The 10997-nt window shown below is 35.2% G+C and overlaps 2 pseudogenes; both read left to right on the top strand.

The window, feature by feature from the left end:
- Nucleotides 1-8463: 8463 nt before the first annotated feature.
- Nucleotides 8464-9025, top strand: LOC101030391 (large ribosomal subunit protein uL30 pseudogene; annotated as a pseudogene).
- A 1099-nt stretch (nucleotides 9026-10124) lies between these two features.
- On the top strand, nucleotides 10125-10200 carry LOC120365673 (U6 spliceosomal RNA; annotated as a pseudogene).
- The last annotated feature ends 797 nt before the right edge of the window (nucleotides 10201-10997 follow it).

Raw genomic sequence — 10997 nt, 5'->3', positions numbered from 1 at the left:
GAAGGTCATGAGATCTGGGTGTCAGGGGCAGAATGATATGGTTTGGATGTTTGTGTCCTCTAAATGTCATGTTGAAATGTGATTCCCAATGTTGAAGGTGGGGCCTGGGAGGTAATTGCATTATTGGGGCAGGTTTCTAAAGAATGAGTTGATACTATACTCTTGGTAATAAGTGAGTTCTTGGTCAGTTAGTTAACAAGATCAGATTAAAATAATCTGAATCTTCCACTTCTCTCACTCTTTTGCTCCTGCTCTCAGCATGTGATGTGACATGCCTGTTCTTCCTTTGTTTTCCACCATAATTAAAAGTATCCTAAGACCCTCACCAGGAGCAGATGCAGTGCTGCACTTTCTGTACAGCCGGTTGAGCCATGAGACAATTAAGTCTCTCTTCTTTTTAAATTACCCAGCCTCAGGTATTTCTTTATAGCAGCAAGAAATGGACTGACAGAGTCCTATGTCATATGCATTTCTCTTTTCCTTTCCATTGCCACTACCATTATTTAGGAATCTCGTATACATTATAGCTATAAACTACTACCATAGTTACAAACTCAAATGCTCTGAGATTCTAGTCTTTAATTTTCATAGGATGGTTTTTGTGTCATAAAGATATCTGGATTCCAGGTCTAAAGTTTAATAGTTCTGTGAATTGAGAAATCCATTTAACCTCTTTGAAATTTAATTTCTTTTCACTAAGTGAAAGAATAATAACCACCTTGCAGAGTTGTGAGAATACAATGTATATAGAAGTATCAGTTCTAATATATTTGCAGAGTTGATTTCCGTGGGGAACACATACACACACACACACCACACCATGCACGTGCGCACGCACGCACACACACACACACACACACTCACACACAATAAATATTGTAATTATACCTATTTACAGGTCACCATACATATTCTGATTTTATATAACTTTCAATTGCTATGATTTTCAACAACATGAATGATTCTGGCATAAATCCTTAACACTCTTCCATGTAAATTATTACACCTTAAAATGACATAGAGTTTAATGAAGAAATAAAAGTGGCTTATATAGAAAATTAAGCAACAAAAGGATGCCTCAAACGTGTGACATACTAAGCTTGCAATAACTCATAGAAACTTAATACCAGCAATTCTTCACCAGTAGCTTCTTACCATTATCCATAAAGGCTAATGACAAGCAAGCAAGCAAAGAAAAAAAGAAAGTCCTTGTGTCTCACTAAAATATATCATTGATGGTTTTACATTTCTTCAGAGCCTATTTATTGGAATAGGAAACAAAAAACAATCAGAGGGAAAAGGCATCTGTCAACTATAAACTTTGTCTTACTTATTTTTCCCTGTTAATTAACAGGCATTTTAGAAATGCAAAACAGTACGCGTATTTCTTCTAACACAAGACAACAATTGTTAATATTCCTGTATATTTCCACCTAGACAATTTTTTCTAAGCATATATTTTATTTTTAATGTAACCTAAAGAACTATATGCTTGTTTTTATATTTTTCAGATTAAATGTGCAGTTTTAATAACATTCCATTTAATGTGTTTCTATCATTTTATGAATAAGTATATATATGAGGCTCATAATGAAATATAAATCCCATTTTTCAATAAAATAATAAACATGATATGTGTGAATCTTTTTGAAATACATTTCTACAAATAGAATTAACCTTTTTCACACTTAGAAAAAAAAGTGCAGCTTGCCGTCAGCATTCATTTAATTTTACATAAAAATGCTCTTTGAGGCTGAAGCAAATCTGATCAATTTTCATCGTGAAAATAAAGTATGAAAACTGTTCTCAGAGTTACTTCTAAACAGAACATCAAAATCACCTCAGCTATCAGAATTGTCTGTGGAAAAATCAGATTCATCAAAAGAATCTTCAGCCAACAACTGTTTGAGAACAACATGCATAGAAATGCTGGAAATTTCTAGGATTTGATATTTTCAGCAGTCAAGAATTACTATACTTTGTAACTGGAAATGCCAGTACTAAAAACGGAATGCTATAAACAGAATGACGATTTTTATTTCCAAAGCTGATAGACTGGAGCGATGCCAAAATAATAATAAAAGAGATATTTAGTGGCAAACTTAGGACAATCGCTGCAACCACAAGTGCCACCCGTGAGTATTCTCAGGACAATTGGGGAAAGGGTTAAAGGATATATTCATTGTTTAACTTGTATATTTTTTTTTCCAAATTACCTTTGATGAATACTTTAGAACAGCAACCCCCACCCCATCAGGCCATGAACTACTACTTGTCTTTGCAGTGCTAGGAACCAGGCGGCACAGCATGAGGTGAGTGGCCAGTGAGCTAGCATTATCACATGGGTTCCCCTGTCACATCAGTGGCAGCATTTGATTCTCATAGAAATGTGAACCTGTTATGAATGGTGCATGGGAGGGATCTAGGTTGCACGCTCCTTGTGAGAATCTAACTAGTGTGTGATGATCTAAGGTGGAAATCTTTCATCCCCAAATCATACCCTATCCATCTTGTCTGTGAAAAAATTGTCTTCCACAAAACTGATCCCTGGTGCCAAAATGATTAGGAACCACTGCTTTATAAACATTTGTACTTCATAAAGTGTTGTATTGCTTAATTCACTAGCATTTAGCATTATAATTGTGATGTATTTACTGATTTCATAGGTCAGATACGGCTCATTGTCTTCACTGCGTACTACTAAACAGTAATCAATTCTATTTCTCTGTTGTAAAATGTTACTTGCTTGTCTTTTTGTACTTTTATGCTTTTCTTGTCAATGAGTAGGCTGTAGCAAACCTTAGTCATATTTTCTTATGTTTTGACACTTTTGTTTTTTACAACTACTTTGATGTTGGGAAAAAAGTTATATGCTTTGATGCATTCGTCTTTTTTTTATATCTGTACTTTAAAAGTGACATTTATATGTTATTCACTTTTTTGTTCTACCTTTTAAATCCACCTCATAGTAAATTCCCTTTAAGGACATCTAAAACAACTACTGTAACAACTATTAACTGTGCCATATAATACATAAAATGTCTTTGTAAAAATGTATTTAAATATGTGTTTGAGTGTAGTATTACATAAAATGTTTTGACATACTGCACATATTTATCATATATTTTATAGGTAAAAAAGAAAATACATATTAAATCTATCCCAAATAAAGAATTCACATTATTCTTCAATTTCTCTTGATGAGATTGAAAGTTGTTACAACTTACACAACAGTGTGGTGACTGAAAGGAAACTATAATATACATATTCTTAATCAAAATTTACCACTTCTAAGAATTAATGAATAAAATGATGAATAATTATGCAAACACTTTTTTATAGGTTACTGTATTTTTTATTTTTTATTTTTGTGGGTACATAGTAGGTGTATATATTTATGGGGTACACAAGATATTTTGGTACAGGTATGCCATGAATAATAACCACATCAGGGTAATTGGGTATTCATTCTCTCAGGAATTTGTCCTTTGTGTTATATACAATTTGATTACACTTTTTTAGTTATTTTAAAGTGTACAATTAAATTATTATTACTATGGTCCCCCTCTTGTGCTATCAAATCATAGGTCTTATTCATTCTTTCTATTTATTTTTGAATTCATTAACCATCCCCTACTGCTGCACTCCCATACCCAAACTCCCCACTACCCTTCCTAGCCTCTGGTCACCATCCTTCTATTTTCTGTTCTCCATAAGTTCAATTGTTTTGATTTTTAGATCCCACTAGTAAATAAGAACATGAAATGTTTGTCTTTCCCTGCCTGCCTTATTTCACTTAACATAATTACCTCCAGTTATATCCATGTTCTTGCAAATGACATTATTTTTTGTGTATATCAATAGCTGGACATTCAGAAAAATAGGGTTTTCTAAGAGAAAATTGAATCACAGCATATAGCAACAATCACTCCTATCTTGTTGTAACTTTGTCAAACCCTAAAAAGATACCTAGAGAGAATTTCCAGTTCCTCAGAGGATGTGGCCAAGCAAGCCTAAAATCTGTATAAAAATAAGCTAAAACACCATGTTGTTTTAATTACTATAGCTTTGTAGTATATTTTGAAATCAGGTAGTGTGTTGCCTCCAGCTTTGTTCCTTTTGTTATTTGTTCTTCTTGGCTCATCAGTGGCTTTTGTGGTTCTAGATGAAGTTTAGGATTGTTCTTTCTATTTCTGTGAAGAATTACACTGGAATTCTGATGAGGATTGTATTGAATCTATAGATCACTTTGGGCTGTATGAACATTTTAACAATACTATTTCTTCCAATGCAAGAATACAGGATATCTTTCTATTTATTTGTGTCATTTTAAATTTCTTTTATCAATGTTTTACAATTTTCTGTATACAGATTTCTTATCTCCTTGGTTAAATTTACACCTAGGTGTTTGTTGTTGTTGTTTCTTTTTTATTTTCTTTTTGAGATGGAGTTTCACTCCTGTTGCCCAGGCTGGAGTGCAGTGGCAAAATCTCTGCCCACTGCAAATTCCACCTCCCAGGTTCAAGCAATTCTCTTCCCTCAGCCTCCCAAATAGCTTGGATTACAGGCGTCCAGCACCACCTGGCTAATTATTTTATATTTTTGTAGTAGAGATGGGATTTCACCATGTTGGTCAAGCTGGTCTCCAACTCCTTACCTCAAATAATCCACCCGCCTTGGCCTCACAAAGTGTTGGGATTACAGGTGTGAGCCACTGTACCTGCCAAAATATTTTTTTATACCTATATCATAACATCACAGTGTACCCCATACATATATACAATTATTATTTGTTGATAAAATAAAATTAAAAAAAAGTATTGTGTAAACAGAAAACCTAAAATGTAGGCTTCAAATTAACAAGTGGTGATTTAAAAATCTTTCATTTATTTCTTAAATTCAAAAATGCAGTTTCTTAAGAAAAAAGATATAGTGAATTATGGGGAACATGAGGGCTTCTGTTTATCTGATTATTTCAAAGACCTTTAATTTTTAGAAATTTTCAATATGTGATTAACTAAACTGGAATCAAATTTTAATAAATGTTTGCTAATAATCCCCCCCAAAATAACCAGCTACAGTTTTATCATACACTTCTACTTCCTGTTAATTGTTTTACTTCAATATTACGGGATAAACAGTATCCTCCCAAAATGAGTATGTTGAATTCCCACCCCACAGTAACTTGGAATGCAACCACATTTGGAGATAAGATTCTTAAAGAGGTAATTCTGTTAAAACAAAGCCCCTAGGGTAAAAAGCCTAATCCAAGATGCTAGGGGGAGAGCCTAATCCAAGATGACTGGCCTCCTTTAGAAGAAGAGGAAGAAACACTGAGAGGGCCTGCACCCCGGTATGATCACGTGAACAGGCAGCAAAAGAGTGGCCATTTTCAAGCCAAGTAGAGAGATTTCAAAAGAGCCTAACCCTGCCAAACGTTGATCTCTGACTTCCAGCTTCCAGAGCCGGGATGAAAATAAATTTCTGTCGCTAAAGCCACCAGTCTGTGGTACTTTGCGATAGCTGCCCTAGCAAATGGATATACTCACTAAAGATAAAATGTACTGAGGGAACTTTTTCTTACATGTGCCATAAAATGTGATATTGCTTTTTACAGTATATTAAATTTAATTTTAGAGTAATAGTTCATCATCAAGTGTGGTCTCTAGAGAAGCAGCATCAGCATCAACTGGACATTTTTTAGAAATGCAAATATTTGAACTCCAAGGCATTACTGACTCAGCAATTAAAGATGGGGGGAGGAATCTGTTTCAGCCAGCCGTCTAGGTGATGTGATACACCTTAAAGTTTGAGAACCCTGCGTTTCAAATATACTGAACTAGACCTCAGCTGAGTGCCTCTCATGAGTGAGGCAGCCCAGGTGTAAGGAAACAGGAAAGGTCTGATGCTGTGGCAATGTAGGGAAGGCATCTCCACCGGGGTCAGGGCCAGCCAACTGGCTTGTTAGTATGGAATGGGACACAGTTTCTGGAAATCGATTTTTAGGAGGATATTTGCTGACTTTTAAATACTGGTAGCCAATTCTAATCATTGCTGGAAAACCAAATAAAACATGCTTGCAGGACAGTTTCATCCTGTGTGACTTCCCATTAATAATAATTACAATAATAACAGACATTTTTGGAAGAGGGTAGTGTAATACAATTTTTATTTCCCGTTTTTTGTCTGTAAAAATTTGAGCTACTAGATGCCAACAGAAAGAGGAGATATTTAAACATTTGCTTTTTTTTTTCTCATACTCATGGTGATTTTTACGTGTGTTGGGATAGAAATTTAAATATGTCATATGCATACAATTCCTCACTCTACAAATGTTCAGTTTTAAAATTTACACAATTTTGGTTCAGTCTTCTGATGATCCCAGGCAAGGCTTTGGTTTGGCTCTTTTACAAACAAGGCAGGCATATTTTTAATAGCATGTCTCAGGTCGATGGCGGTCTGTTTTCAGAGCTCAGATGCTCCAGGTGGCATTCCCACTGCCATCTGTGACTTGTGTATGGGGATTTAAAGACGGAGATATGCTGACTGGGACAGTTTCTCCAGTGCTGACCATCTGCCACAGGTGCTGGAAACAGGGCTGGTGGTATTCAATCTTCAGATGAAAGGATGAATTCGCTGGCATCAGTGTGTAAATGTTACTTTCTATTGCTGGACCTAAGCTAGGTTTTTGGATGCTGTTGTTTACTTCTTCGAGGGGAATTTTGGCATCATTTAAAAATGAATGCAGAGAGGGAATAAAGATTATTAAGTTCTTGATGATTATAAAGTAGGGACATTTGCAAGTCCCTCCAAAACTAGTCTCTTCTCACCCTACACCTCGATTCCTGCTGCTGGACTACTGCTGACAAGCTGGGATTGATGTGTTCTATGAGTAATACTCTCTTAAACCCGGATGTATTTTGGAAGTGCATGAGTCGAAGTTGCTTCACGTTATGTATTTAAAAGTACAGATATCAATTAAACCTATACAAATAATTGATAGGATCTCTAAATATTTTAACTAGACTGCTTCTGCTCTATAATTTACTAAAACCAGTTAAATCAGTTATCTGGTTTCTTATTTGTATAATTTGTATGCAAATTCATACAATGAGGACCTAGATATCTATTGAATTTTCTTTTATATTTTAATTTATATATTCTATTCAGAAACAATCTTAAATAAATTAAAGTAGTCACTTGGGAAAGAATTATAACCTTCATGGTAAAGATATAAATACTAGCTTGGAGAGCTATGTTGAAGACTTGCGTTATTTTGAGAATCACAAACAAAATATATGCCAGAGTTAGAATTCAAACTCTTTTCTGTCTTTATCCAAGTGATCATAATAAGAATCTTTTCCACCACAACTAAGTTATACATTCCTAAACACCCAGATTCCACAAGATTCAAATAATTATAGGTGAATTATGACTTTCTTATCTCATGCCCAAATTCATAAACAGGCACACAACTCTAACAGCTGCTCTTATCTAAATATTTCTCACCTGATTAGAAGAGAACTCATACTCTGAATGGTTTACTATTTTTCTTTACTTCCAAACCCAATAGCCTTTTAAACTATAGTACCTTCACCTTAATTTCTTCACAATCGTTATACTTAGCTTTTCATTATCTTGTGCAGCTTTCAGCAAGTCTACTGTACATGAGGGTAAGGATAAGACTACCATCCAGAGCATGGACTAGATGAGATGAAAAACAGTCTCTCAACAGAGTGTCATAGAAGTCTGTAAGAAAATTAAACACTCTGCTTTGAAGATTGACTGCATATTTCCTCTGGGCTTTTATCCTATAAGAAATTGGCTCCTTCTACGATATTTGCTTTATTTAGGAAGTTTCTGCCTTTCTCCCAACTTCAGTTAACCTGAGATTAGCTTAAGTCAAACCCCAGAGAAGTGAATTCAGTTAGACTCCCAAAAGAGTTGAAATTGGAGAATGCATATAGATAAGTTTAAATAGTCTCACCCTATATTATTAAGGGACATATCCCAAATGTTCTTCAGGTAAGACCTTAGAGATTTGGAAACTTAGTAGTTTAACATCAGATCTGCATCTGCACAGATATTTGATGAGTTTTCACAAGGACGTACACTTTCCGTGAGTGGCCCCAGTGTTTTTTTTTTTTTTTTTTTTTTTTTTTTTTTTTTTTTTTTTTAAAGAAAAAAGGCTCTTTTTCAAGCCAGAACCATGGAGGGTGGAGAAGAAAAAGGAGGAAGAGGAGGAGGAGGTGGTGGTGGTGGAGGAGGAGGAGGAGGAGGAGGAGGAGGAGAAGGAGAAAAGAGGCTCCTGTTGTGCCAGAAACCCTTAAGAAAAAGTGAAGGAATTTCTCAGAGCTGAAGATCAAGTGCCTGAGAAAGAAGTCTGCCCAAAAGATGCTTTGAAAGGCAAGGAGGAAGCCTATCTATGAAAAAGCAAAGCACTACCACAAGGAACATGGGCAGATGTACAGAACTGAAATTCGAATGGCAAGGATGGCAAGGAAAGCTGGCAAATTCTATGTATCTGCAGAACCCAAATTGGCATTTGTCATCAGTTTCAGAGGTATCAATGGTGTGAGCCCAAAAGTCCCAAAGGTGTTGTAGCTTCTTTGCCTTTGTCAAATCTTCAATGGAACCTTTGTGAAGCTCAGCAAGGCTTCAATTAACATGCTGAGCATTGTAGAGCTATATATTGCATGCGGGTAGCCAAATCTGAAGCCAGCAAATGAATTAATAATCTACCAACGTGGTTATGGCAAAAATCAAAAAGAAGCGAATTGCTTTGACAGATGAGGCTTTGATTGCTGGATCTCTTGGTAAACATGGAATCATCTGCATGGAGGATCTGATTCATGAGATCTATACTGTTGAATATCGCTTCAAAAAAGCAAATAACTTCCTGTGGCCCTTCAAATTATCTTCTCCACGAGGCAGAATGAAGAAAAAGACCATCTATTTTGTAGAAGGTGGAGATGCTGGCAACAGGGAGGATCAGATCAACAGTCTTACAAGAAGAATGAACTAAGGTGTCTACCACGATTTTTTTTCTAAGTTGTTCAGTTAATAAACAGTACCTCCTCTCAAATTGAAAAAGAATAAAGAGAAAAAAAGAAAAATTAGAGATATTGTAGTAAAATACCATAACAGATAAGTATGCGTTTTATCTTGGCTTTTTTCTTTTTCTTTTTTTTTTTCCAACCAATTTCCATCCAGATACAAGACAGAACTACATAATCAAAATAAATAATTTACACGTCATGCTTCAACTTACTTAAAGAAAAGCAATCTCCATTCCTGCATTTTTTTCTCATGAATGGTGATTCTGACTTAGGTCAAGCCTACTTTTATCAAAACAGAGTTTTTAACAAAACATCATCATGTAATATAATGTTTTTGATTTAGATTCACCAACTATTTATTATGCTGAATCTTGAAGGCATAGATAAGTACTATATGATCTTCAAATCCAAATATCACCTAGTAAATTCTCATTGTGGCTCTTAGATAGACTTGTCTTAACAGTGGAATGGAACTAGTCTTGTTATGTTAGATAGCTTGAACAAAATCATATAATTTATATTATGAGTTGCATTACTATAATAGTCATTTAAGTATCCTGCTTCTAGAGACTACACATTAATCTTAAACTCCACCTATTTTTATAAACTGAATTTTAAATATGCCTAAAGTCATCTTCGTCTAGACCTATACAATTTGTTATATTATCAGATGAAACCTAAAATGCAATATAAAAAAGAAAAATTAATGATAAAAAAAGAAAATGCATAAGTTGGTAAAATCTCAACAATCACATAAACTATACACAGTATAATTGATCCAGCATTTCATTTCCCTAATGACTATCATTTCCAAATTTTTTTTCCTTTCACATCAAGCATCATCAAAAACACACAAGAGGCAAAAACACACAAGAAATCTAAAACCTAAGTTAATAATTATCATATGAGGGCATGTTTGGTTATATAAAAAATAATATATAGAATATTGCAGCAATCTGTAGTGAAGTGATTATCTGTGTGAAGCCTTCAGCTTACACCCTTCACCTTATTATCAATCCTCAGTGTTCCTTAAGGCCGTGAAGACAACCATCATATAACAATACCATGCTCACTTCGGCAGCACATATACTAAAATTGGAACGATACAGAGAAGATTAGCATGGCCCCTGCACAAGGAAGAATATGCCTCCACATCCACTCGCCTTACTGCCTTCTCTTCATCTTTCTTAGGTCCACCCATCTACATATTGCTTTCATTCTCAGAGCCCTCCATCAAGTTATTCTAATGAAATTAAGGGCTTAAAGGCTGGGCGTGGTGGCTTATCCCTGTAATCCAGAACTTTGAGAGGCTGAGTCGGTTGGATCATCTGAGGTCAGGAGTTTGAGACCAGCCTTGTCAACATGGTGAAACCCCATTGCTACTAAAAATACAGCAATCAGCTGGGCAAGGAGGCATGTGCCTATAATTCCAGCTACTTGGAAGGCTGAGGCAGGAGAATCATTTGAACCAAGGAGGTAGAGTTTGCAGTGAGCAGAGATCACACCACTGCACTCTAGCCTGGGCAATGATAGTGGAACTTCATCGCAAAAAAAAAAAAAAAAAAAAAAAAAAAAGGCAAAGAACTTAGTCTACTTATATGCACTAGACATTCCTTTTTACTTTACACTAGACATTTCTTTAATATTTTACAGTAATGATGAGAGTAAAGGCCAAGAAGAAAAACTGGTCCTTATTTATCATCCCCAAAACACTCTAGGATCCACCAAGATTGGCCATTGTTGATACTCAAGGGTTCTGAATAGGAAATCAGTCTCTAATCAGCAGAAACATATGCTACATATTTTAAACTTCCACATCTCAGGCAGCAAAAAGATCCTTTAGATTTCACTACCCGCAACATAGGGGTGCTTAAATAGATCTTCAGTGTTGAATCATCAGAAAAAAGTTACAAGACCTTCATGCATCGTATTTTTTTT

The sequence above is a fragment of the Saimiri boliviensis genome, chromosome 1 (assembly GCF_048565385.1).
Source record: "Saimiri boliviensis isolate mSaiBol1 chromosome 1, mSaiBol1.pri, whole genome shotgun sequence".
NCBI classification, from domain to species: domain Eukaryota; kingdom Metazoa; phylum Chordata; class Mammalia; order Primates; family Cebidae; genus Saimiri; species Saimiri boliviensis.
Note: the sequence above shows the minus strand (reverse complement) of the source record. Positions and strands in the feature narration are given on the sequence as shown.